General features: G+C 47.2%; 19 non-coding genes across 19 annotated transcripts; all 19 read left to right on the plus strand.

The window, feature by feature from the left end:
- Window positions 1-3,694: 3,694 nt before the first annotated feature.
- On the plus strand, window positions 3,695-3,767 carry TRNAH-GUG (transfer RNA histidin (anticodon GUG)). The gene has a single exon. It is a non-coding gene; the product is annotated as a tRNA-His (tRNA).
- Window positions 3,768-3,988: 221 nt separating this feature from the next.
- TRNAH-GUG (transfer RNA histidin (anticodon GUG)) lies at window positions 3,989-4,061 on the plus strand. The gene has a single exon. It is a non-coding gene; the product is annotated as a tRNA-His (tRNA).
- A 368-nt stretch (window positions 4,062-4,429) lies between these two features.
- TRNAH-GUG (transfer RNA histidin (anticodon GUG)) lies at window positions 4,430-4,502 on the plus strand. The gene has a single exon. It is a non-coding gene; the product is annotated as a tRNA-His (tRNA).
- Window positions 4,503-5,604: 1,102 nt separating this feature from the next.
- Window positions 5,605-5,677, plus strand: TRNAH-GUG (transfer RNA histidin (anticodon GUG)). Its single transcript has one exon. It is a non-coding gene; the product is annotated as a tRNA-His (tRNA).
- A 221-nt stretch (window positions 5,678-5,898) lies between these two features.
- TRNAH-GUG (transfer RNA histidin (anticodon GUG)) lies at window positions 5,899-5,971 on the plus strand. The gene has a single exon. It is a non-coding gene; the product is annotated as a tRNA-His (tRNA).
- A 1,249-nt stretch (window positions 5,972-7,220) lies between these two features.
- TRNAH-GUG (transfer RNA histidin (anticodon GUG)) lies at window positions 7,221-7,293 on the plus strand. Its single transcript has one exon. It is a non-coding gene; the product is annotated as a tRNA-His (tRNA).
- A 221-nt stretch (window positions 7,294-7,514) lies between these two features.
- On the plus strand, window positions 7,515-7,587 carry TRNAH-GUG (transfer RNA histidin (anticodon GUG)). The gene has a single exon. It is a non-coding gene; the product is annotated as a tRNA-His (tRNA).
- A 2,547-nt stretch (window positions 7,588-10,134) lies between these two features.
- TRNAH-GUG (transfer RNA histidin (anticodon GUG)) lies at window positions 10,135-10,207 on the plus strand. The gene has a single exon. It is a non-coding gene; the product is annotated as a tRNA-His (tRNA).
- Window positions 10,208-10,428: 221 nt separating this feature from the next.
- Window positions 10,429-10,501, plus strand: TRNAH-GUG (transfer RNA histidin (anticodon GUG)). The gene has a single exon. It is a non-coding gene; the product is annotated as a tRNA-His (tRNA).
- A 515-nt stretch (window positions 10,502-11,016) lies between these two features.
- Window positions 11,017-11,089, plus strand: TRNAH-GUG (transfer RNA histidin (anticodon GUG)). The gene has a single exon. It is a non-coding gene; the product is annotated as a tRNA-His (tRNA).
- A 1,813-nt stretch (window positions 11,090-12,902) lies between these two features.
- Window positions 12,903-12,975, plus strand: TRNAH-GUG (transfer RNA histidin (anticodon GUG)). The gene has a single exon. It is a non-coding gene; the product is annotated as a tRNA-His (tRNA).
- Window positions 12,976-13,196: 221 nt separating this feature from the next.
- TRNAH-GUG (transfer RNA histidin (anticodon GUG)) lies at window positions 13,197-13,269 on the plus strand. The gene has a single exon. It is a non-coding gene; the product is annotated as a tRNA-His (tRNA).
- A 515-nt stretch (window positions 13,270-13,784) lies between these two features.
- TRNAH-GUG (transfer RNA histidin (anticodon GUG)) lies at window positions 13,785-13,857 on the plus strand. The gene has a single exon. It is a non-coding gene; the product is annotated as a tRNA-His (tRNA).
- Window positions 13,858-14,078: 221 nt separating this feature from the next.
- TRNAH-GUG (transfer RNA histidin (anticodon GUG)) lies at window positions 14,079-14,151 on the plus strand. Its single transcript has one exon. It is a non-coding gene; the product is annotated as a tRNA-His (tRNA).
- Window positions 14,152-14,960: 809 nt separating this feature from the next.
- On the plus strand, window positions 14,961-15,033 carry TRNAH-GUG (transfer RNA histidin (anticodon GUG)). Its single transcript has one exon. It is a non-coding gene; the product is annotated as a tRNA-His (tRNA).
- Window positions 15,034-16,581: 1,548 nt separating this feature from the next.
- TRNAH-GUG (transfer RNA histidin (anticodon GUG)) lies at window positions 16,582-16,654 on the plus strand. Its single transcript has one exon. It is a non-coding gene; the product is annotated as a tRNA-His (tRNA).
- A 1,250-nt stretch (window positions 16,655-17,904) lies between these two features.
- On the plus strand, window positions 17,905-17,977 carry TRNAH-GUG (transfer RNA histidin (anticodon GUG)). Its single transcript has one exon. It is a non-coding gene; the product is annotated as a tRNA-His (tRNA).
- Window positions 17,978-19,670: 1,693 nt separating this feature from the next.
- On the plus strand, window positions 19,671-19,743 carry TRNAH-GUG (transfer RNA histidin (anticodon GUG)). The gene has a single exon. It is a non-coding gene; the product is annotated as a tRNA-His (tRNA).
- Window positions 19,744-23,202: 3,459 nt separating this feature from the next.
- TRNAH-GUG (transfer RNA histidin (anticodon GUG)) lies at window positions 23,203-23,275 on the plus strand. The gene has a single exon. It is a non-coding gene; the product is annotated as a tRNA-His (tRNA).
- Window positions 23,276-25,937: the final 2,662 nt, after the last annotated feature.

The following is a 25,937-nucleotide window of genomic DNA, read 5'->3' on the forward strand; positions in this document are numbered from 1 at the left end:
ATTTTTTTCTGGAGAAATTTTTGACCGAATTCTGTTTAATTCCCTATAAAACACTCATTGAAAGTGATTTCATCTCGATTGAACAATAATTAAAAATTTTCCTCGATTTTTAATAACATTTTCAAAATCGACGTTTCACGGCCAAAGAAGCATACTTTGAGTATTTCTTCACTATTTTCAAATATGTTCACTGAAACCATTATTTTTATACTTTTTGCTTTAATTCAAGTAAATGTAACGATATTCAATCAAAAAACTGTTAAAATTAAATTTTTCAATAAGAAATCGTTGTCACGGATTTTGTATCTTGAAGAAGAAAAACATGCGATTTTTTCGGTACTTTTTTGAATGCATTTTTTTCTGGAGAAATTTTTGACCGAATTCAGCTTAATTCCCTATAAAACACTCATTAAAAGTGATTTCATCTCGATTGAACAATAAATAAAAATGTACCTCGATTTTTAATAACATTTTCAAAATCGACGTTTCACGGCCAAAGAAGCATATTTTGAGTATTTCTTCACTTTTTTCAAATATAACCACTGAAACCATTATTTTTATACTTTTTGCTTTAATTCAAGCAAATGTAACGATATTCATTCAAAAAACTGTTAAAATTCAGTTTTTCAATAAGAAATCGTTGTCACGGATTTTGTATCTTGAAGAAGAAAAACATGCGATTTTTTCGGTACACTTTTGAATGCATTTTTTTCTGGAGAAATGTTTGACCGAATTCAGCTTAATTCCCTATAAAACACTCATTGAAAGTGATTTCATCTCGATTGAACAATAATTAAAAATGTACCTCGATTTTTAATAACATTTTCAAAATCGTTGAGCCCTCCCGGGAGCGGTGTTGTGACGTCTCAGATGTAACGTAAAATATCAGAGTTTTTCCACAATACCTGACGAACATTTAATTTTTGGGCTTCCGTGGCGCAATGGTTAGCGCGTTCAGCTGTTAATCGAAAGATTGGTGGTTCGAGCACACCCGGGAGAGGTGTTGTGTGGTCTCAGATGTAGCGTAAAAAGTCAAAACTTTTCCACAATACGTGACAACCATTTAATTTCTGAGCATCCGTGGCTCAATGGTTAGCGCGTTCGGCTGTTAACAAATAGGTTGGTGGTTCGAGCCCATCCGGGAGCGGTGTTGTGACGTCTCAGATGTGACGTAAAAAGTCAAGGTTTTTCCAAAATACCTGACGACCATTTAATTTTTGGGCTTCCGTGGCGCAATGGTTAGCGCGTTCAGCTGCTATTCAAAAGACTGGTGGTTTGAGCCCTCCCGGGAGCGTTGTTGTGACGTCTCAGATGTAACGTAAAATGTCAGAGTTTTTCCACAATCCCTGACGAACATTTAATTTTTTGGCTTCCGTGACGTAATGGTTAGCGCGTTCAGCTGTTAATCGAAAGGTTGGTGTTTCGAGCCCACCCGGGAGAGGTGTTGTACGGTCTCAGATGTAGCGGAAAAAGTCAAAACATTTCCACAATACGTGACAACCATTTAATTTCAGAGCTTCCGTGGCTCAATGGTTAGCGCGTTCGGCTGTTAACAAATAGGTTGGTGGTTCGAGCCCATCCGGGAGCGGTGTTGTGACGTCTCAAGATGACGTCAAAAGTCAAGGTTTTTCCACAATACCTGACGACCAATTAATTTTTGGGCTTCCGTGGCGCAATGGTTAGCGCGTTCAGCTGCTATTCAAAAGACTGGTGGTTTGAGCCCACCCGGGAGCGGTGTTGTGACGTCTCAGATGTAACGTAAAATGTTAGAGTTTTTCCAAAATACCTGACGAACATTTAATTTTTGGGCGTCCGTGGCGCAATTGGTTAGCGCGTTCAGCTGTTAATCGAAAGGTTGGTGGTTCGAGCCCATCCGGGAGAGGTGTTGTGTGGTCTCAGATGTAGCGTAAAAAGTCAAAACTTTTCCACAATACTTGACAACCATTTAATTTCAGAGCTTCCGTGGCTCAATGGTTATCGCGTTCGGCTGTTAACAAATAGGTTGGTGGTTCGAGCCCATCCGGGAGCGGTGTTGTGACGTCTCAAGACGACGTCAAAAGTCAAGGTTTTTCCACAATACCTGACGACCATTTAATTTTTGGGCTTCCTTGGCGCAATGGTTAGCAAGTTCAGCTGCTATTCAAAAGACTGGTGGTTTGAGCCTACCCGGGAGCGGTGTTGTGACGTCTCAGATGTAACGTAAAATGTTAGAGTTTTTCCAAAATACCTGACGAACATTTAATTTTTGGGCGTCCGTGGCGCAATTGGTTAGCGCGTTCAGCTGTTAATCGAAAATTTGGTGGTTCGAGCCCACCCGGGAGAGGTGTTGTGGGGTCTCAGATGTAGCGTAAAAAGTCAAAACATTTCCACAATACGTGACAACCATTTAATTTCTGAGCTTCAGTGGCTCAATGGTTAGCGCGTTCGGCCCACCCAGGAGCGGTGTTGTGGGGTCTCAAATGTAACGTAGAAAGCCAAAGTTTTTCCACAATACCTGACGACCATTTCATTTTTGGGCTTCCGTGGCGCAATGGTTAGCGCGTTCAGCTGTTAATCGAAAGATTGTTGGTTCGAGCCCAACCGGGAGAGGTGTTGTGTGGTCTCAGATGTAGCGCAAAAAGTCAAAACTTTTACACATTACGTGACAACAATTTAATTTCTGAGCTTCCGTGGCTCAATGGTTAGCGCGTTCGGCTGTTAACCGAAAGGTTGGTGGTTCGAGCCCACCCGGGAGAGGTGTTGTAGGGTCTCAGATGTAACGTAAAAAGTCATAACTTTTCCACAATACCTGACAAACATATAATTTCTGAGCTTCCGTGGCTCAATGGTTAGCGCGTTTGGCTGTTAACAAATAGGTTGGTGGTTTGAGCCAATCCAGGAGCGGTGTTGTGACGTCTCAGATGTGACGTAAAAAGTCAAGGTTTTTACACAATACCTGACAACGATTTAATTTCTGAGCTTCCGTGGCTCAATGGTTAGCGCGTTCGGCTGTTAACCAATAGGTTGGTGGTTCGAGCCCATCCGGGAGCGGTGTTGTGACGTCTCAGATGTGAAGTAAAGCCAAAGTTTTTCCACAATACCTGACGAACATTTTATTTTTGGGCTTCCGTGGCGCAATGGTTAGCGCGCTCAACTGTTATACAAAAGGTTGAAGGTTCGAGCCCACCCGGGAGCGGTGTTGTGAGGTCTCAGATGTGACGTAAGAAGTCAAGGTTTTTCCACAATACCTGACGACCATTTAATATTTGGGCTTCCGTGGCGCAATGGTTAGCGCGTTCGGCTGTTAACCGACTGAAAGGTTGGTGGTTCGAGCCCATCTGGGAGCGGTGTTGTGAGGTCTCAGATGTAACGTAAAAAGTCAAGGTTTTTCCACAATACCTGACGACCATTTAATTTATGGGCTAGCGTGGCGCAATGGTTAGCGCGTTCAGCTGCTATTCAGAAGACTGTTTGTTTGAGCCCTCCCTGGAGCGGTGTTGTGACGTCTCAGATGTAACGTAAAATGTCAGAGTTTTTCCACAATACCTGACGAACATTTAATTTTTGGGCTTCCGTGGCGCAATGGTTAGCGCGCTCAGCTGTTATTCAAAAGGTTGGTGGTTCGAGCCCACCCGAGAGAGGTGTTGTGGGGTCTCAGACGTAGCGTGAAAAGTCAAAACCTTTCCACAATACCTGACAACCTTTTAATTTCTTGGCTTCCGTGGCGCAATGGTTAGCGCGTTCGGCTGTGAACCAATAGGTTGGTGGTTCGAGCCCACCCGGGAGCGGTGTTGTGTGATCTCAAATGTAACGTAGAAAGCCAAAGTTTTTCCACAATACCTGACGACCATTTAATTTTTGGGCTTCCGTGGCGCAATGGTTAGCACGTTCGGCTGTTAACCAATAGGTTGGTGGTTCGAGCCCATCCGGGAGCGGTGTTGTGGGATCTCAAATGTAACGTAGAAAGCCAAAGTTTTTGCACAATAAATGACGACCATTTAATTTTTGGGCTTCCGTGGCGCAATGGTTAGCGCGTTCGGCTGTGAACCAATAGGTTGGTGGTTCGACCCCATCCGGGAGCGGTGTTGTGAGGTCTCAGATTTGACGTAAAAAGTCAAGGTTTTTACACAATACCTGACGAGCATTTAACTTTTGGGCTTCCGTGGCGCAATGGTTAGCGCGTTCGGCTGTTAACCAATAGGTTGGTGGTTCGAGCCCACCCGGGAGCGGTGTTGTGTGATCTCAAATGTAACGTAGAAAGCCAAAGTTTTTCCACAATACCTGACGACCATTTAATTTTTGGGCTTCCGTGGCGCAATGGTTAGCACGTTCGGCTGTTAACCAATAGGTTGGTGGTTCGAGCCCATCCGGGAGCGGTGTTGTGGGATCTCAAATGTAACGTAGAAAGCCAAAGTTTTTGCACAATAAAAGACGACCATTTAATTTTTGGGCTTCCGTGGCGCAATGGTTAGCGCGTTTGGCTGTGAACCAATAGGTTGGTGGTTCGACCCCATCCGGGAGCGGTGTTGTGAGGTCTAAGATTTGACGTAAAAAGTCAAGGTTTTTACACAATACCTGACGAGCATTTAACTTTTGGGCTTCCGTGGCGCAATGGTTAGCGCGTTCGGCTGTTAACCAATAGGTTGGTGGTTCGAGCCCACCCGGGAAAGGTGTTGTGGGGTCTCAAATGTAACGTAGAAAGCCAAAGTTTTTCCACAATACCTGACAACCATTTAATTTCTGAGCTTCCGTGGATCAATGGTTAGCGCGTTCGGCTGTTAACCAATAGGTTGGTGGTTCGAGCCCATCCGGGAGCGGTGTTGTGTGATCTCAAATGTAACGTAGAAAGGCAAAGTTTTTCCACAATACCTGACGACCATTTAATTTTTGGGCTTCCGTGGCGCAATAGTTAGCGCGTTCGGCTGTTAACCAATAGGTTGGTGGTTCGACCCCATCCGGGAGCGGTGTTGTGAGGTCACAGATGTGACGTAAAAAGTCAAGGTTTTTACATAATACCTGACGAGCATTTAACTTTTGGGCTTCCGTGGCGCAATGGTTAGCGCGTTCGGCTGTTAACCAATAGGTTGGTGGTTCGAACCCATCCGGGAGCGGTGTTGTGAGGTCTCAGATGTGACGTAAAAAGTCAAGGTTTTTACACAATACCTAACGAGCATTTAACTTTTGGGCTTCCGTGGCGCAATGGTTAGCGCGTTCGGCTGTTAACAAATAGGTTGGTGGTTCGAGCCCATCCGGGAGCGGTGTTGTGAGGTCTCAAGACGACGTCAAAAGTCAAGGTTTTTCCACAATACCTGACGACCATTTAATTTTTGGGCTTCCGTGGCGCAATGGTTAGCAAGTTCAGCTACTATTCAAAAGACTGGTGGTTTGAGCCTACCCGGGAGCGGTGTTGTGACGTCTCAGATGTAACGTAAAATGTCAGAGTTTTTCCACAATACCTGACGAACATTTAATTTTTGGGCTTCCGTGGCGCAATGGTTAGCGCGCTCAGCTGTTATTCAAAAGGTTGGTGGTTCGAGCCCACCCGAGAGAGGTGTTGTGGGGTCTCAGACGTAGCGTGAAAAGTCAAAACTTTTCCACAATACCTGACAACCTTTTAATTTCTTGGCTTCCGTGGCGCAATGGTTAGCGCGTTCGGCTGTGAACCAATAGGTTGGTGGTTCGAGCCCACCCGGGAGCGGTGTTGTGTGATCTCAAATGTAACGTAGAAAGCCAAAGTTTTTCCACAATACCTGACGACCATTTAATTTTTGGGCTTCCGTGGCGCAATGGTTAGCACGTTCGGCTGTTAACCAATAGGTTGGTGGTTCGAGCCCATCCGGGAGCGGTGTTGTGGGATCTCAAATGTAACGTAGAAAGCCAAAGTTTTTGCACAATAAAAGACGACCATTTAATTTTTGGGCTTCCGTGGCGCAATGGTTAGCGCGTTCGGCTGTGAACCAATAGGTTGGTGGTTCGACCCCATCCGGGAGCGGTGTTGTGAGGTCTAAGATTTGACGTAAAAAGTCAAGGTTTTTACACAATACCTGACGAGCATTTAACTTTTGGGCTTCCGTGGCGCAATGGTTAGCGCGTTCGGCTGTTAACCAATAGGTTGGTGGTTCGAGCCCATCCGGGAGCGGTGTTGTGAGGTCTCAGATGTGACGTAAAAAGTCAAGGTTTTTACACAATACCTGACGAGCATTTAATTTTTGGGCTTCCGTGGCGCAATGGTTAGCGCGTTCAGCTGTTAATCGAAAGGTTGGTGGTTCGAGCCCACCCGGGAAAGGTGTTGTGGGGTCTCAAATGTAACGTAGAAAGCCAAAGTTTTTCCACAATACCTGACAACCATTTAATTTCTGAGCTTCCGTGGATCAATGGTTAGCGCGTTCGGCTGTTAACCAATAGGTTGGTGGTTCGAGCCCATCCGGGAGCGGTGTTGTGTGATCTCAAATGTAACGTAGAAAGCCAAAGTTTTTCCACAATACCTGACGACCATTTAATTTTTGGGCTTCCGTGGCGCAATAGTTAGCGCGTTCGGCTGTTAACCAATAGGTTGGTGGTTCGACCCCATCCGGGAGCGGTGTTGTGAGGTCTCAGATGTGACGTAAAAAGTCAAGGTTTTTACATAATACCTGACGAGCATTTAACTTTTGGGCTTCCGTGGCGCAATGGTTAGCGCGTTCGGCTGTTAACCAATAGGTTGGTGGTTCGAACCCATCCGGGAGCGGTGTTGTGAGGTCTCAGATGTGACGTAAAAAGTCAAGGTTTTTACACAATACCTAACGAGCATTTAACTTTTGGGCTTCCGTGGCGCAATGGTTAGCGCGTTCGGCTGTTAACAAATAGGTTGGTGGTTCGAGCCCATCCGGGAGCGGTGTTGTGAGGTCTCAAGACGACGTCAAAAGTCAAGGTTTTTCCACAATACCTGACGACCATTTAATTTTTGGGCTTCCGTGGCGCAATGGTTAGCAAGTTCAGCTACTATTCAAAAGACTGGTGGTTTGAGCCTACCCGGGAGCGGTGTTGTGACGTCTCAGATGTAACGTAAAATGTCAGAGTTTTTCCACAATACCTGACGAACATTTAATTTTTGGGCTTCCGTGGCGCAATGGTTAGCGAGCTCAGCTGTTATTCAAAAGGTTGGTGGTTCGAGCCCACCCGAGAGAGGTGTTGTGGGGTCTCAGACGTAGCGTGAAAAGTCAAAACTTTTCCACAATACCTGACAACCTTTTAATTTCTTGGCTTCCGTGGCGCAATGGTTAGCGCGTTCGGCTGTGAACCAATAGGTTGGTGGTTCGAGCCCACCCGGGAGCGGTGTTGTGTGATCTCAAATGTAACGTAGAAAGCCAAAGTTTTTCCACAATACCTGACGACCATTTAATTTTTGGGCTTCCGTGGCGCAATGGTTAGCACGTTCGGCTGTTAACCAATAGGTTGGTGGTTCGAGCCCATCCGGGAGCGGTGTTGTGGGATCTCAAATGTAACGTAGAAAGCCAAAGTTTTTGCACAATAAAAGACGACCATTTAATTTTTGGGCTTCCGTGGCGCAATGGTTAGCGCGTTCGGCTGTGAACCAATAGGTTGGTGGTTCGACCCCATCCGGGAGCGGTGTTGTGAGGTCTAAGATTTGACGTAAAAAGTCAAGGTTTTTACACAATACCTGACGAGCATTTAACTTTTGGGCTTCCGTGGCGCAATGGTTAGCGCGTTCGGCTGTTAACCAATAGGTTGGTGGTTCGAGCCCATCCGGGAGCGGTGTTGTGAGGTCTCAGATGTGACGTAAAAAGTCAAGGTTTTTACACAATACCTGACGAGCATTTAATTTTTGGGCTTCCGTGGCGCAATGGTTAGCGCGTTCAGCTGTTAATCGAAAGGTTGGTGGTTCGAGCCCACCCGGGAAAGGTGTTGTGGGGTCTCAAATGTAACGTAGAAAGCCAAAGTTTTTCCACAATACCTGACAACCATTTAATTTCTGAGCTTCCGTGGATCAATGGTTAGCGCGTTCGGCTGTTAACCAATAGGTTGGTGGTTCGAGCCCATCCGGGAGCGGTGTTGTGTGATCTCAAATGTAACGTAGAAAGCCAAAGTTTTTCCACAATACCTGACGACCATTTAATTTTTGGGCTTCCGTGGCGCAATAGTTAGCGCGTTCGGCTGTTAACCAATAGGTTGGTGGTTCGACCCCATCCGGGAGCGGTGTTGTGAGGTCTCAGATGTGACGTAAAAAGTCAAGGTTTTTACATAATACCTGACGAGCATTTAACTTTTGGGCTTCCGTGGCGCAATGGTTAGCGCGTTCGGCTGTTAACCAATAGGTTGGTGGTTCGAACCCATCCGGGAGCGGTGTTGTGAGGTCTCAGATGTGACGTAAAAAGTCAAGGTTTTTACACAATACCTAACGAGCATTTAACTTTTGGGCTTCCGTGGCGCAATGGTTAGCGCGTTCGGCTGTTAACAAATAGGTTGGTGGTTCGAGCCCATCCGGGAGCGGTGTTGTGAGGTCTCAAGACGACGTCAAAAGTCAAGGTTTTTCCACAATACCTGACGACCATTTAATTTTTGGGCTTCCGTGGCGCAATGGTTAGCAAGTTCAGCTACTATTCAAAAGACTGGTGGTTTGAGCCTACCCGGGAGCGGTGTTGTGACGTCTCAGATGTAACGTAAAATGTTAGAGTTTTTCCAAAATACCTAACGAACATTTAATTTTTGGGCGTCCGTGGCGCAATTGGTTAGCGCGTTCAGCTGTTAATCGAAAACTTGGTGGTTCGAGCCCACCCGGGAGAGGTGTTGTGGGGTCTCAGATGTAGCGTAAAAAGTCAAAACATTTCCACAATACGTGACAACCATTTAATTTCTGAGCTTCAGTGGCTCAATGGTTAGCGCGTTCGGCCCACCCAGGAGCGGTGTTGTGGGGTCTCAAATGTAACGTAGAAAGCCAAAGTTTTTCCACAATACCTGACGACCATTTCATTTATGGGCTTCCGTGGCGCGATGGTTAGCGCGTTCAGCTGTTAATTGAAAGATTGTTGGTTCGAGCCCAACCGGGAGAGGTGTTGTGTGGTCTCAGATGTAGCGCAAAAAGTCAAAACTTTTACAAATTACGTGACAACAATTTAATTTCTGAGCTTCCGTGGCTCAATGGTTAGCGCGTTCGGCTGTTAACCGAAAGGTTGGTGGTTCGAGCCCACCCGGGAGAGGTGTTGTAGGGTCTCAGATGTAACGTAAAAAGTCATAACTTTTCCACAATACCTGACAAACATATAATTTCTGAGCTTCCGTGGCTCAATGGTTAGCGCGTTTGGCTGTTAACAAATAGGTTGGTGGTTTGAGCCAATCTAGGAGCGGTGTTGTGACGTCTCAGATGTGACGTAAAAAATCAAGGTTTTTCCACAATACCTGACAACGATTTAATTTCTGAGCTTCCGTGGCTCAATGGTTAGCGCGTTCCGCTGTTAACCAATAGGCTGGTGGTTCGAGCCCATCCGGGAGCGGTGTTGTGACGTCTCAGATGTGAAGTAAAGCCAAAGTTTTTCCACAATACCTGACGAACATTTTATTTTTGGGCTTCCGTGGCGCAATGGTTAGCGCGCTCAACTGTTATACAAAAGGTTGAAGGTTCGAGCCCACCCGGGAGCGGTGTTGTGAGGTCTCAGATGTGACGTAAGAAGTCAAGGTTTTTCCACAATACCTGACGACCATTTAATATTTGGGCTTCCGTGGCGCAATGGTTAGCGCGTTCGGCTGTTAACCGACTGAAAGGTTGGTGGTTCGAGCCCATCTGGGAGCGGTGTTGTGAGGTCTCAGATGTAACGTAAAAAGTCAAGGTTTTTCCACAATACCTGACGACCATTTAATTTATGGGCTAGCGTGGCGCAATGGTTAGCGCGTTCAGCTGCTATTCAGAAGACTGTTTGTTTGAGCCCTCCCTGGAGCGGTGTTGTGACGTCTCAGATGTAACGTAAAATGTCAGAGTTTTTCCACAATACCTGACGAACATTTAATTTTTGGGCTTCCGTGGCGCAATGGTTAGCGCGCTCAGCTGTTATTCAAAAGGTTGGTGGTTCGAGCCCACCCGAGAGAGGTGTTGTGGGGTCTCAGACGTAGCGTGAAAAGTCAAAACCTTTCCACAATACCTGACAACCTTTTAATTTCTTGGCTTCCGTGGCGCAATGGTTAGCGCGTTCGGCTGTGAACCAATAGGTTGGTGGTTCGAGCCCACCCGGGAGCGGTGTTGTGTGATCTCAAATGTAACGTAGAAAGCCAAAGTTTTTCCACAATACCTGACGACCATTTAATTTTTGGGCTTCCGTGGCGCAATGGTTAGCACGTTCGGCTGTTAACCAATAGGTTGGTGGTTCGAGCCCATCCGGGAGCGGTGTTGTGGGATCTCAAATGTAACGTAGAAAGCCAAAGTTTTTGCACAATAAATGACGACCATTTAATTTTTGGGCTTCCGTGGCGCAATGGTTAGCGCGTTCGGCTGTGAACCAATAGGTTGGTGGTTCGACCCCATCCGGGAGCGGTGTTGTGAGGTCTCAGATTTGACGTAAAAAGTCAAGGTTTTTACACAATACCTGACGAGCATTTAACATTTGGGCTTCCGTGGCGCAATGGTTAGCGCGTTCGGCTGTTAACCAATAGGTTGGTGGTTCGAGCCCATCTGGGAGCGGTGTTGTGAGGTCTCAGATGTAACGTAAAAAGTCAAGGTTTTTCCACAATACCTGACGACCATTTAATTTATGGGCTAGCGTGGCGCAATGGTTAGCGCGTTCAGCTGCTATTCAGAAGACTGTTTGTTTGAGCCCTCCCTGGAGCGGTGTTGTGACGTCTCAGATGTAACGTAAAATGTCAGAGTTTTTCCACAATACCTGACGAACATTTAATTTTTGGGCTTCCGTGGCGCAATGGTTAGCGCGCTCAGCTGTTATTCAAAAGGTTGGTGGTTCGAGCCCACCCGAGAGAGGTGTTGTGGGGTCTCAGACGTAGCGTGAAAAGTCAAAACTTTTCCACAATACCTGACAACCTTTTAATTTCTTGGCTTCCGTGGCGCAATGGTTAGCGCGTTCGGCTGTGAACCAATAGGTTGGTGGTTCGAGCCCACCCGGGAGCGGTGTTGTGTGATCTCAAATGTAACGTAGAAAGCCAAAGTTTTTCCACAATACCTGACGACCATTTAATTTTTGGGCTTCCGTGGCGCAATGGTTAGCACGTTCGGCTGTTAACCAATAGGTTGGTGGTTCGAGCCCATCCGGGAGCGGTGTTGTGGGATCTCAAATGTAACGTAGAAAGCCAAAGTTTTTGCACAATAAATGACGACCATTTAATTTTTGGGCTTCCGTGGCGCAATGGTTAGCAAGTTCAGCTACTATTCAAAAGACTGGTGGTTTGAGCCTACCCGGGAGCGGTGTTGTGACGTCTCAGATGTAACGTAAAATGTTAGAGTTTTTCCAAAATACCTAACGAACATTTAATTTTTGGGCGTCCGTGGCGCAATTGGTTAGCGCGTTCAGCTGTTAATCGAAAACTTGGTGGTTCGAGCCCACCCGGGAGAGGTGTTGTGGGGTCTCAGATGTAGCGTAAAAAGTCAAAACATTTCCACAATACGTGACAACCATTTAATTTCTGAGCTTCAGTGGCTCAATGGTTAGCGCGTTCGGCCCACCCAGGAGCGGTGTTGTGGGGTCTCAAATGTAACGTAGAAAGCCAAAGTTTTTCCACAATACCTGACGACCATTTCATTTATGGGCTTCCGTGGCGCGATGGTTAGCGCGTTCAGCTGTTAATCGAAAGATTGTTGGTTCGAGCCCAACCGGGAGAGGTGTTGTGTGGTCTCAGATGTAGCGCAAAAAGTCAAAACTTTTACAAATTACGTGACAACAATTTAATTTCTGAGCTTCCGTGGCTCAATGGTTAGCGCGTTCGGCTGTTAACCGAAAGGTTGGTGGTTCGAGCCCACCCGGGAGAGGTGTTGTAGGGTCTCAGATGTAACGTAAAAAGTCATAACTTTTCCACAATACCTGACAAACATATAATTTCTGAGCTTCCGTGGCTCAATGGTTAGCGCGTTTGGCTGTTAACAAATAGGTTGGTGGTTTGAGCCAATCTAGGAGCGGTGTTGTGACGTCTCAGATGTGACGTAAAAAATCAAGGTTTTTCCACAATACCTGACAACGATTTAATTTCTGAGCTTCCGTGGCTCAATGGTTAGCGCGTTCCGCTGTTAACCAATAGGCTGGTGGTTCGAGCCCATCCGGGAGCGGTGTTGTGACGTCTCAGATGTGAAGTAAAGCCAAAGTTTTTCCACAATACCTGACGAACATTTTATTTTTGGGCTTCCGTGGCGCAATGGTTAGCGCGCTCAACTGTTATACAAAAGGTTGAAGGTTCGAGCCCACCCGGGAGCGGTGTTGTGAGGTCTCAGATGTGACGTAAGAAGTCAAGGTTTTTCCACAATACCTGACGACCATTTAATATTTGGGCTTCCGTGGCGCAATGGTTAGCGCGTTCGGCTGTTAACCGACTGAAAGGTTGGTGGTTCGAGCCCATCTGGGAGCGGTGTTGTGAGGTCTCAGATGTAACGTAAAAAGTCAAGGTTTTTCCACAATACCTGACGACCATTTAATTTATGGGCTAGCGTGGCGCAATGGTTAGCGCGTTCAGCTGCTATTCAGAAGACTGTTTGTTTGAGCCCTCCCTGGAGCGGTGTTGTGACGTCTCAGATGTAACGTAAAATGTCAGAGTTTTTCCACAATACCTGACGAACATTTAATTTTTGGGCTTCCGTGGCGCAATGGTTAGCGCGCTCAGCTGTTATTCAAAAGGTTGGTGGTTCGAGCCCACCCGAGAGAGGTGTTGTGGGGTCTCAGACGTAGCGTGAAAAGTCAAAACCTTTCCACAATACCTGACAACCTTTTAATTTCTTGGCTTCCGTGGCGCAATGGTTAGCGCGTTCGGCTGTGAACCAATAGGTTGGTGGTTCGAGCCCACCCGGGAGCGGTGTTGTGTGATCTCAAATGTAACGTAGAAAGCCAAAGTTTTTCCACAATACCTGACGACCATTTAATTTTTGGGCTTCCGTGGCGCAATGGTTAGCACGTTCGGCTGTTAACCAATAGGTTGGTGGTTCGAGCCCATCCGGGAGCGGTGTTGTGGGATCTCAAATGTAACGTAGAAAGCCAAAGTTTTTGCACAATAAATGACGACCATTTAATTTTTGGGCTTCCGTGGCGCAATGGTTAGCGCGTTCGGCTGTGAACCAATAGGTTGGTGGTTCGACCCCATCCGGGAGCGGTGTTGTGAGGTCTCAGATTTGACGTAAAAAGTCAAGGTTTTTACACAATACCTGACGAGCATTTAACATTTGGGCTTCCGTGGCGCAATGGTTAGCGCGTTCGGCTGTTAACCAATAGGTTGGTGGTTCGAGCCCATCTGGGAGCGGTGTTGTGAGGTCTCAGATGTAACGTAAAAAGTCAAGGTTTTTCCACAATACCTGACGACCATTTAATTTATGGGCTAGCGTGGCGCAATGGTTAGCGCGTTCAGCTGCTATTCAGAAGACTGTTTGTTTGAGCCCTCCCTGGAGCGGTGTTGTGACGTCTCAGATGTAACGTAAAATGTCAGAGTTTTTCCACAATACCTGACGAACATTTAATTTTTGGGCTTCCGTGGCGCAATGGTTAGCGCGCTCAGCTGTTATTCAAAAGGTTGGTGGTTCGAGCCCACCCGAGAGAGGTGTTGTGGGGTCTCAGACGTAGCGTGAAAAGTCAAAACTTTTCCACAATACCTGACAACCTTTTAATTTCTTGGCTTCCGTGGCGCAATGGTTAGCGCGTTCGGCTGTGAACCAATAGGTTGGTGGTTCGAGCCCACCCGGGAGCGGTGTTGTGTGATCTCAAATGTAACGTAGAAAGCCAAAGTTTTTCCACAATACCTGACGACCATTTAATTTTTGGGCTTCCGTGGCGCAATGGTTAGCACGTTCGGCTGTTAACCAATAGGTTGGTGGTTCGAGCCCATCCGGGAGCGGTGTTGTGGGATCTCAAATGTAACGTAGAAAGCCAAAGTTTTTGCACAATAAATGACGACCATTTAATTTTTGGGCTTCCGTGGCGCAATGGTTAGCGCGTTCGGCTGTGAACCAATAGGTTGGTGGTTCGACCCCATCCGGGAGCGGTGTTGTGAGGTCTCAGATTTGACGTAAAAAGTCAAGGTTTTTACACAATACCTGACGAGGATTTAACTTTTGGGCTTCCGTGGCGCAATGGTTAGCGCGTTCGGCTGTTAACCAATAGGTTGGTGGTTCGAGCCCATCCGGGAGCGGTGTTGTGTGATCTCAAATGTAACGTAGAAAGCCAAAGTTTTTCCACAATACCTGACGACCATTTAATTTTTGGGCTTCCGTGGCGCAATAGTTAGCGCGTTCGGCTGTTAACCAATAGGTTGGTGGTTCGACCCCATCCGGGAGCGGTGTTGTGAGGTCTCAGATGTGACGTAAAAAGTCAAGGTTTTTACATAATACCTGACGAGCATTTAACTTTTGGGCTTCCGTGGCGCAATGGTTAGCGCGTTCGGCTGTTAACCAATAGGTTGGTGGTTCGAACCCATCCGGGAGCGGTGTTGTGAGGTCTCAGATGTGACGTAAAAAGTCAAGGTTTTTACACAATACCTAACGAGCATTTAACTTTTGGGCTTCCGTGGCGCAATGGTTAGCGCGTTCGGCTGTTAACCAATAGGTTGGTGGTTCGAGCCCATCCGGGAGCGGTGTTGTGAGGTCTCAGATGTGACGTAAAAAGTCAAGGTTTTTACACAATACCTGACGAGCATTTAACTTTTGTGCTTCCGTGGCGCAATGGTTAGCGCGTTCGGCTGTTAACCAATAGGTTGTTGGTTCGAGCCCATCCGGGAGCGGTGTTGTGAGGTCTCAGATGTGACGTAAGAAGTCAAGGTTTTTACACAATACCTGACGAGTATTTAACTTTTGGGCTTCCGTGGCGCAATGGTTAGCGCGTTCGGCTGTGAACCAATAGGTTGGTGGTTCGACCCCATCCGGGAACGGTGTTGTGAGGTCTCAGATTTGACGTAAAAAGTCAAGGTTTTTACACAATACCTGACGAGCATTTAACTTTTGGGCTTCCGTGGCGCAATGGTTAGCGCGTTCGGCTGTTAACCAATAGGTTGGTGGTTCGAGCCCATCCGGGAGCGGTGTTGTTAGGTCTCAGATGTGACGTAAAAAGTCAAGGTTTTTACACAATAAATGACGAGCATTTAATTTTTGGGCTTCCGTGGCGCAATGGTTAGCGCGTTCAGCTGTTAATCGAAAGGTTGGTGGTTCGAGCCCACCCGGGAAAGGTGTTGTGGGGTCTCAAATGTAACGTAGAAAGCCAAAGTTTTTCCACAATACCTGACAACCATTTAATTTCTGAGCTTCCGTGGATCAATGGTTAGCGCGTTCGGCTGTTAACCAATAGGTTGGTGGTTCGAGCCCATCCGGGAGCGGTGTTGTGTGATCTCAAATGTAACGTAGAAAGCCAAAGTTTTTCCACAATACCTGACGACCATTTAATTTTTGGGCTTCCGTGGCGCAATGGTTAGCGCGTTCGGCTGTTAACCAATAGGTTGGTGGTTCGAGCCCATCCGGGAGCGGTGTTGTGAGGTCTCAGATGTGACGTAAAAAGTCAAGGTTTTTACACAATACCTAACGAGCATTTAACTTTTGGGCTTCCGTGGCGCAATGGTTAGCGCGTTCGGCTGTTAACCAATAGGTTGGTGGTTCGAGCCCATCCGGGAGCGGTGTTGTGAGGTCTCAGATGTGACGTAAAAAGTCAAGGTTTTTACACAATACCTGACGAGCATTTAACTTTTGTGCTTCCGTGGCGCAATGGTTAGCGCGTTCGGCTGTTAACCAATAGGTTGGTGGTTCGAGCCCATCCGGGAGCGGTGTTGTGAGGTCTCAGATGTGACGTAAGAAGTCAAGGTTTTTACACAATACCTGACGAGTATTTAACTTTTGGGCTTCCGTGGCGCAATGGTTAGCGCGTTCGGCTGTTAACCAATAGGTTGGTGGTTCGAGCCCATCCGGGAGCGGTGTTGTGAGGTCTCAGATGTGACGTAAAAAGTCAAGGTTTTTACACAATACCTGACGAGCATTTAATTTTTGGGATTCCGTGGCAAAATGGTTAGCGCGTTCGGCTGTTAACCGACTGAAAGGTTGGTGGTTCGAGCCCATCTGGGAGCGGTGTTGTGAGGTCTCAGATGTAACGTAAAAAGTCAAGGTTTTTCCACAATACCTGACGACCATTTAATTTATGGGCTAGCTTGGCGCAATGGTTAGCAAGTTCAGCTGCTATTCAGAAGACTGTTTGTTTGAGCCCTCCCTGGAGCGGTGTTGTGACGTCTCAGATGTAACGTAAAATGTCAGAGTTTTTCCACAATACCTGACGAACATTTAATTTTTGGGCTTCCGTGGCGCAATGGTTAGCGCGCTCAGCTGTTATTCAAAAGGTTGTTGGTTCGAGCCCACCCGAGAGAGGTGTTGTGGGGTCTCAGACGTAGCGTGAAAAGTCAAAACTTTTCCACAATACCTGACAACCTTTTAATTTCTTGGCTTCCGTGGCGCAATGGTTAGCGCGTTCGGCTGTGAACCAATAGGTTGGTGGTTCGAGCCCACCCGGGAGCGGTGTTGTGTGATCTCAAATGTAACGTAGAAAGCCAAAGTTTTTCCACAATACCTGACGACCATTTAATTTTTGGGCTTCCGTGGCGCAATGGTTAGCACGTTCGGCTGTTAACCAATAGGTTGGTGGTTCGAGCCCATCCGGGAGCGGTGTTGTGGGATCTCAAATGTAACGTAGAAAGCCAAAGTTTTTGCACAATAAATGACGACCATTTAATTTTTGGGCTTCCGTGGCGCAATGGTTAGCGCGTTCGGCTGTTAACGAATAGGTTGGTGGTTCGAGCCCATCCGGGAGCGGTGTTGTGAGGTCTCAGATGTGACGTAAAAAGTCAAGGTTTTTACACAATACCTGACGAGCATTTAATTTTTGGGCTTCCGTGGCGCAATGGTTAGCGCGTTCAGCTGTTAATCGAAAGGTTGGTGGTTCGAGCCCACCCGGGAAAGGTGTTGTGGGGTCTCAAATGTAACGTAGAAAGCCAAAGTTTTTCCACAATACCTGACAACCATTTAATTTCTGAGCTTCCGTGGATCAATGGTTAGCGCGTTCGGCTGTTAACCAATAGGTTGGTGGTTCGAGCCCATCCGGGAGCGGTGTTGTGTGATCTCAAATGTAACGTAGAAAGCCAAAGTTTTTCCACAATACCTGACGACCATTTAATTTTTAGGCGTCCGTGGCGCAATAGTTAGCGCGTTCGGCTGTTAACCAATAGGTTGGTGGTTCGACCCCATCCGGGAGCGGTGTTGTGAGGTCTCAGATGTGACGTAAAAAGTCAAGGTTTTTACATAATACCTGACGAGCATTTAACTTTTGGGCTTCCGTGGCGCAATGGTTAGCGCATTCGGTTGTTAACCAATAGGTTGGTGGTTCGAACCCATCCGGGAGCGGTGTTGTGAGGTCTCAAATGTGACGGAAAAAGTCAAGGTTTTTACACAATACCTAACGAGCATTTAACTTTTGGGCTTCCGTGGCGCAATGGTTAGCGCGTTCGGCTGTTAACCAATAGGTTGGTGGTTCGAGCCCATCCGGGAGCGGTGTTGTGAGGTCTCAGATGTGACGTAAAAAGTCAAGGTTTTTACACAATACCTGACGAGCATTTAACTTTTGTGCTTCCGTGGCGCAATGGTTAGCGCGTTCGGCTGTTAACCAATAGGTTGGTGGTTCGAGCCCATCCGGGAGCGTTGTTGTGAGGTCTCAGATGTGACGTAAGAAGTCAAGGTTTTTACACAATACCTGACGAGTATTTAACTTTTGGGCTTCCGTGGCGCAATGGTTAGCGCGTTCGGCTGTGAACCAATAGGTTGGTGGTTCGACCCCATCCGGGAGCGGTGTTGTGAGGTCTCAGATTTGACGTAAAAAGTCAAGGTTTTTACACAATACCTGACGAGCATTTAACTTTTGGGCTTCCGTGGCGCAATGGTTAGCGCGTTTGGCTGTTAACCAATAGGTTGGTGGTTCGAGCCCATCCGGGAGCGGTGTTGTGAGGTCTCAGATGTGACGTAAAAAGTCAAGGTTTTTACACAATACCTGACGAGCATTTAATTTTTGGGCTTCCGTGGCGCAATGGTTAGCGCGTTCAGCTGTTAATCGAAAGGTTGGTGGTTCGAGCCCATCCGGGAGCGGTGTTGTGAGGTCTCAGATGTGACGTAAAAAGTCAAGTTTTTTGCACAATACCTGACGAGCATTTAGGTTTTGGGCTTCCGTGGCGCAATGGTTAGCGCGTTCGGCTGTTAAGCAATAGGTTGGTGGTTCGAGCCCATCCGGGAGCGGTGTTGTGAGGTCTCAGATGTGACGTAAAAAGTCAAGGTTTTTACACAATACCTGACGACCATTTAATTTTTGGGCTTCCGTGGCGCAATGGTTAGCACGTTCGGCTGTTAACCAATAGGTTGGTGGTTCGAGCCCATCCGGGAGCAGTGTTGTGAGGTCTCAGATGTGACGTAAGAAGTCAAGGTTTTTACACAATACCTGACGAGTATTTAACTTTTGGGCTTCCGTGGCGCAATGGTTAGCGCGTTCGGCTGTTAACCGAAAGGTTGGTGGTTCGAGCCCACCCGGGAGAGGTGTTTTAGGGTCTCAGATGTAACGTAAAAAGTCATAACTTTTCCACAATACCTGACAAACATTTAATTTCTGAGCTTCCGTGGCTCAATGGTTAGCGCGTTTGGCTGTTAACAAATAGGTTGGTGGTTCGAGCCAATCCAGGAGCGGTGTTGTGACGTCTCAGATGTGACGTAAAAAATCAAGGTTTTTCCACAATACCTGACAACGATTTAATTTCTGAGCTTCCTTGGCTCAATGGTTAGCGCGTTCGGCTGTTAACCAATAGGTTGGTGGTTCGAGCCCATCTGGGAGCGGTGTTGTGACGTCTCAGATGTGAAGTAAAATCAAGGTTTTTCCACAATACCTGACGAACATTTTATTTTTGGGCTTCCGTGGTGCAATGGTTAGCGCGCTCAACTGTTATACAAAAGGTTGAAGGTTCGAGCCCACCCGGGAGCGGTGTTGTGAGGTCTCAGATGTGACGTAAGAAGTCAAGGTTTTTCCACAATACCTGACGACCATTTAATATTTGGGCTTCCGTGGCGCAATGGTTAGCGCGTTCGGCTGTTAACCGACTGAAAGGTTGGTGGTTCGAGCCCATCTGGGAGCGGTGTTGTGAGGTCTCAGATGTAACGTAAAAAGTCAAGGTTTTTCCACAATACCTGACGACCATTTAATTTATGGGCTAGCGTGGCGCAATGGTTAGCGCGTTCAGCTGCTATTCAGAAGACTGTTTGTTTGAGCCCTCCCTGGAGCGGTGTTGTGACGTCTCAGATGTAACGTAAAATGTCAGAGTTTTTCCACAATACCTGACGAACATTTAATTTTTGGGCTTCCGTGGCGCAATGGTTAGCGCGCTCAGCTGTTATTCAAAAGGTTGGTGGTTCGAGCCCACCCGAGAGAGGTGTTGTGGGGTCTCAGACGTAGCGTGAAAAGTCAAAACTTTTCCACAATACCTGACAACCTTTTAATTTCTTGGCTTCCGTGGCGCAATGGTTAGCGCGTTCGGCTGTGAACCAATAGGTTGGTGGTTCGAGCCCACCCGGGAGCGGTATTGTGTGATCTCAAATGTAACGTAGAAAGCCAAAGTTTTTCCACAATACCTGACGACCATTTAATTTTTGGGCTTCCGTGGCGCAATGGTTAGCACGTTCGGCTGTTAACCAATAGGTTGGTGGTTCGAGCCCATCCGGGAGCGGTGTTGTGGGATCTCAAATGTAACGTTGAAAGCCAAAGTTTTTCCACAATACCTGACGACCATTTAATTTTTGGGCTTCCGTGGCGCAATAGTTAGCGCGTTCGGCTGTTAACCAATAGGTTGGTGGTTCGACCCCATCCGGGAGCGGTGTTGTGAGGTCTCAGATGTGACGTAAAAAGTCAAGGTTTTTACATAATACCTGACGAGCATTTAACTTTTGGGCTTCCGTGGCGCAATGGTTAGCGCGTTCGGCTGTTATCCAATAGGTTGGTGGTTCGAACCCATCCGGGAGCGGTGTTGTGAGGTCTCAGATGTGACGTAAAAAGTCAAGGTTTTTACACAATACCTGACGAGCATTTAATTTTTGGGCTTCCGTGGCGCAATGGTTAGCGCGTTCAGCTGTTAATCGAAAGGTTGGTGGTTCGAGCTAACCCGGGAAAGGTGTTGTGGGGTCTCAAATGTAACGTAGAAAGCCAAAGTTTTTCCACAATACCTGACAACCATTTAATTTCTGAGCTTCCGTGGATCAATGGTTAGCGCGTTCGGCTGTTAACCAATAGGTTGGTGGTTCGAGCCCATCCGGGAGCGGTGTTGTGTGATCTCAAATGTAACGTAGAAAGCCAAAGTTTTTCCACAATACCTGACGACCATTTAATTTTTGGGCTTCCGTGGCGCAATAGTTAGCGCGTTCGGCTGTTAACCAATAGGTTGGTGGTTCGACCCCATCCGGGAGCGGTGTTGTGAGGTCTCAGATGTGACGTAAAAAGTCAAGGTTTTTACATAATACCTGATGAGCATTTAACTTTTGGGCTTCCGTGGCGCAATGGTTAGCGCGTTCGGCTGTTAACCAATAGGTTGGTGGTTCGAGCCCATCCGGGAGCGGTGTTGTGAGGTCTCAGATGTGACGTAAAAAGTCAAGGTTTTTACACAATACCTAACGAGCATTTAACTTTTGGGCTTCCGTGGCGCAATGGTTAGCGCGTTCGGCTGTTAACCAATAGGTTGGTGGTTCGAGCCCATCCGGGAGCGGTGTTGTGAGGTCTCAGATGTGACGTAAAAAGTCAAGGTTTTTACACAATACCTGACGAGCATTTAACTTTTGTGCTTCCGTGGCGCAATGGTTAGCGCGTTCGGCTGTTAACCAATAGGTTGGTGGTTCGAGCCCATCCGGGAGCGGTGTTGTGAGGTCTCAGATGTGACGTAAGAAGTCAAGGTTTTTACACAATACCTGACGAGTATTTAACTTTTGGGCTTCCGTGGCGCAATGGTTAGCGCGTTCGGCTGTTAACCAATAGGTTGGTGGTTCGAGCCCATCCGGGAGCGGTGTTGTGAGGTCTCAGATGTGACGTAAAAAGTCAAGGTTTTTACACAATACCTGACGAGCATTTAATTTTTGGGATTCCGTGGCAAAATGGTTAGCGCGTTCGGCTGTTAACCGACTGAAAGGTTGGTGGTTCGAGCCCATCTGGGAGCGGTGTTGTGAGGTCTCAGATGTAACGTAAAAAGTTAAGGTTTTTCCACAATAACTGACGAGCATTTAACTTTTGGGCTTCCGTGGCGCAATGGTTAGCGCGTTCGGCTGTTAACCAATAGGTTGGTGGTTCGAACCCATCCGGGAACGGTGTTGTGAGGTCTCAGATGTGACGTAAAAAGTCAAGGTTTTTACACAATACCTGACGAGCATTTAATTTTTGGGCTTCCGTGGCGCAATGGTTAGCGCGTTCAGCTGTTAATCGAAAGGTTGATGGTTCGAGCCCACCCGGGAAAGGTGTTGTGGGGTCTCAAATGTAACGTAGAAAGCCAAAGTTTTTCCACAATACCTGACAACCATTTAATTTCTGAGCTTCCGTGGATCAATGGTTAGCGCGTTCGGCTGTTAACCAATAGGTTGGTGGTTCGAGCCCATCCGGGAGCGGTGTTGTGTGATCTCAAATGTAACGTAGAAAGCCAAAGTTTTTCCACAATACCTGACGACCATTTAATTTTTGGGCTTCCGTGGCGCAATAGTTAGCGCGTTCGGCTGTTAACCAATAGGTTGGTGGTTCGACCCCATCCGGGAGCGGTGTTGTGAGGTCTCAGATGTGACGTAAAAAGTCAAGGTTTTTACATAATACCTGACGAGCATTTAACTTTTGGGCTTCCGTGGCGCAATGGTTAGCGCGTTCGGCTGTTAACCAATAGGTTGGTGGTTCGAACCCATCCGGGAGCGGTGTTGTGAGGTCTCAGATGTGACGTAAAAAGTCAAGGTTTTTACACAATACCTGACGAGCATTTAATTTTTGGGCTTCCGTGGCGCAATGGTTAGCGCGTTCAGCTGTTAATCGAAAGGTTGGTGGTTCGAGCCCACCCGGGAAAGGTGTTGTGGGGTCTCAAATGTAACGTAGAAAGCCAAAGTTTTTCCACAATACCTGACAACCATTTAATTTCTGAGCTTCCGTGGATCAATGGTTAGCGCGTTCGGCTGTTAACCAATAGGTTGGTGGTTCGAGCCCATCCGGGAGCGGTGTTGTGTGATCTCAAATGTAACGTAGAAAGCCAAAGTTTTTCCACAATACCTGACGACCATTTAATTTTTGGGCTTCCGTGGCGCAATAGTTAGCGCGTTCGGCTGTTAACCAATAGGTTGGTGGTTCGACCCCATCCGGGAGCGGTGTTGTGAGGTCTCAGATTTGACGTAAAAAGTCAAGGTTTTTACACAATACCTGACGAGCATTTAACTTTTGGGCTTCCGTGGCGCAATGGTTAGCGCGTTCGGCTGTTAACCAATAGGTTGGTGGTTCGAGCCCATCCGGGAGCGGTGTTGTGAGGTCTCAGATGTGACGTAAAAAGTCAAGGTTTTTACACAATACCTGACGAGCATTTAATTTTTGGGCTTCCGTGGCGCAATGGTTAGCGCGTTCAGCTGTTAATCGAAAGGTTGGTGGTTCGAGCCCACCCGGGAAAGGTGTTGTGGGGTATCAAATGTAACGTAGAAAGCCAAAGTTTTTCCACAATACCTGACAACCATTTAATTTCTGAGCTTCCGTGGATCAATGGTTAGCGCGTTCGGCTGTTAACCAATAGGTTGGTGGTTCGAGCCCATCCGGGAGCGGTGTTGTGTGATCTCAAATGTAACGTAGAAAGCCAAAGTTTTTCCACAATACCTGACGACCATTTAATTTTTGGGCTTCCGTGGCGCAATAGTTAGCGCGTTCGGCTGTTAACCAATAGGTTGGTGGTTCGACCCCATCCGGGAGCGGTGTTGTGGGGTCTCAGACGTAGCGTGAAAAGTCAAAACTTTTCCACAATACCTGACAACCTTTTAATTTCTTGGCTTCCGTGGCGCAATGGTTAGCGCGTTCGGCTGTGAACCAATAGGTTGGTGGTTCGAGCCCATCCGGGAGCGGTGTTGTGAGGTCTCAGATGTGACGTAAAAAGTCAAGGTTTTTACACAATACCTGACGAGCATTTAATTTTTGGGCTTCCGTGGCGCAATGGTTAGCGCGTTCAGCTGTTAATCGAAAGGTTGGTGGTTCGAGCCCACCCGGGAAAGGTGTTGTGGGGTCTCAAATGTAACGTAGAAAGCCAAAGTTTTTCCACAATACCTGACAACCATTTAATTTCTGAGCTTCCGTGGATCAATGGTTAGCGCGTTCGGCTGTTAACCAATAGGTTGGTGGTTCGAGCCCATCCGGGAGCGGTGTTGTGTGATCTCAAATGTAACGTAGAAAGCCAAAGTTTTTCCACAATACCTGACGACCATTTAATTTTTGGGCTTCCGTGGCGCAATAGTTAGCGCGTTCGGCTGTTAACCAATAGGTTGGTGGTTCGACCCCATCCGGGAGCGGTGTTGTGAGGTCTCAGATGTGACGTAAAAAGTCAAGGTTTTTACATAATACCTGACGAGCATTTAACTTTTGGGCTTCCGTGGCGCAATGGTTAGCGCGTTCGGCTGTTAACCAATAGGTTGGTGGTTCGAACCCATCCGGGAGCGGTGTTGTGAGGTCTCAGATGTGACGTAAAAAGTCAAGGTTTTTACACAATACCTGACGAGCATTTAATTTTTGGGCTTCCGTGGCGCAATGGTTAGCGCGTTCAGCTGTTAATCGAAAGGTTGGTGGTTCGAGCCCACCCGGGAAAGGTGTTGTGGGGTCTCAAATGTAACGTAGAAAGCCAAAGTTTTTCCACAATACCTGACAACCATTTAATTTCTGAGCTTCCGTGGATCAATGGTTAGCGCGTTCGGCTGTTAACCAATAGGTTGGTGGTTCGAGCCCATCCGGGAGCGGTGTTGTGAGGTCTCAGATGTGACGTAAAAAGTCAAGGTTTTTCCACAATACCTGACGACCATTTAATTTTTGGGCTTCCGTGGCGCAATAGTTAGCGCGTTCGGCTGTTAACCAATAGGTTGGTGGTTCGACCCCATCCGGGAGCGGTGTTGTGAGGTCTCAGATTTGACGTAAAAAGTCAAGGTTTTTACACAATACCTGACGAGCATTTAACTTTTGAGCTTCCGTGGCGCAATGGTTAGCGCGTTCGGCTGTTAACCAATAGGTTGGTGGTTCGAGCCCATCCGGGAGCGGTGTTGTGAGGTCTCAGATGTGACGTAAAAAGTCAAGGTTTTTACACAATACCTGACGAGCATTTAATTTTTGGGCTTCCGTGGCGCAATGGTTAGCGCGTTCAGCTGTTAATCGAAAGGTTGGTGGTTCGAGCCCACCCGGGAAAGGTGTTGTGGGGTCTCAAATGTAACGTAGAAAGCCAAAGTTTTTCCACAATACCTGACAACCATTTAATTTCTGAGCTTCCGTGGCGCAATAGTTAGCGCGTTCGGCTGTTAACCAATAGGTTGGTGGTTCGACCCCATCCGGGAGCGGTGTTGTGAGGTCTCAGATGTGACGTAAAAAGTCAAGGTTTTTACATAATACCTGATGAGCATTTAACTTTTGGGCTTCCGTGGCGCAATGGTTAGCGCGTTCGGCTGTTAACCAATAGGTTGGTGGTTCGAGCCCATCCGGGAGCGGTGTTGTGAGGTCTCAGATGTGACGTAAAAAGTCAAGGTTTTTACACAATACCTAACGAGCATTTAACTTTTGGGCTTCCGTGGCGCAATGGTTAGCGCGTTCGGCTGTTAACCAATAGGTTGGTGGTTCGAGCCCATCCGGGAGCGGTGTTGTGAGGTCTCAGATGTGACGTAAAAAGTCAAGGTTTTTACACAATACCTGACGAGCATTTAATTTTTGGGCTTCCGTGGCGCAATGGTTAGCGCGTTCAGCTGTTAATCGAAAGGTTGGTGGTTCGAGCCCACCCGGGAAAGGTGTTGTGGGGTCTCAAATGTAACGTAGAAAGCCAAAGTTTTTCCACAATACCTGACAACCATTTAATTTCTGAGCTTCCGTGGATCAATGGTTAGCGCGTTCGGCTGTTAACCAATAGGTTGGTGGTTCGAGCCCATCCGGGAGCGGTGTTGTGTGATCTCAAATGTAACGTAGAAAGCCAAAGTTTTTCCACAATACCTGACGACCATTTAATTTTTGGGCTTCCGTGGCGCAATAGTTAGCGCGTTCGGCTGTTAACCAATAGGTTGGTGGTTCGACCCCATCCGGGAGCGGTGTTGTGAGGTCTCAGATGTGACGTAAAAAGTCAAGGTTTTTACATAATACCTGACGAGCATTTAACTTTTGGGCTTCCGTGGCGCAATGGTTAGCGCGTTCGGCTGTTAACCAATAGGTTGGTGGTTCGAACCCATCCGGGAGCGGTGTTGTGAGGTCTCAGATGTGACGTAAAAAGTCAAGGTTTTTACACAATACCTGACGAGCATTTAATTTTTGGGCTTCCGTGGCGCAATGGTTAGCGCGTTCAGCTGTTAATCGAAAGGTTGGTGGTTCGAGCCCACCCGGGAAAGGTGTTGTGGGGTCTCAAATGTAACGTAGAAAGCCAAAGTTTTTCCACAATACCTGACAACCATTTAATTTCTGAGCTTCCGTGGATCAATGGTTAGCGCGTTCGGCTGTTAACCAATAGGTTGGTGGTTCGAGCCCATCCGGGAGCGGTGTTGTGAGGTCTCA

The sequence above is a fragment of the Phalangium opilio genome, unplaced genomic scaffold (assembly GCF_054372755.1).
Source record: "Phalangium opilio isolate 3A_F unplaced genomic scaffold, DU_Popi_V2 ptg000082l_1, whole genome shotgun sequence".
NCBI lineage: Eukaryota > Metazoa > Arthropoda > Arachnida > Opiliones > Phalangiidae > Phalangium > Phalangium opilio.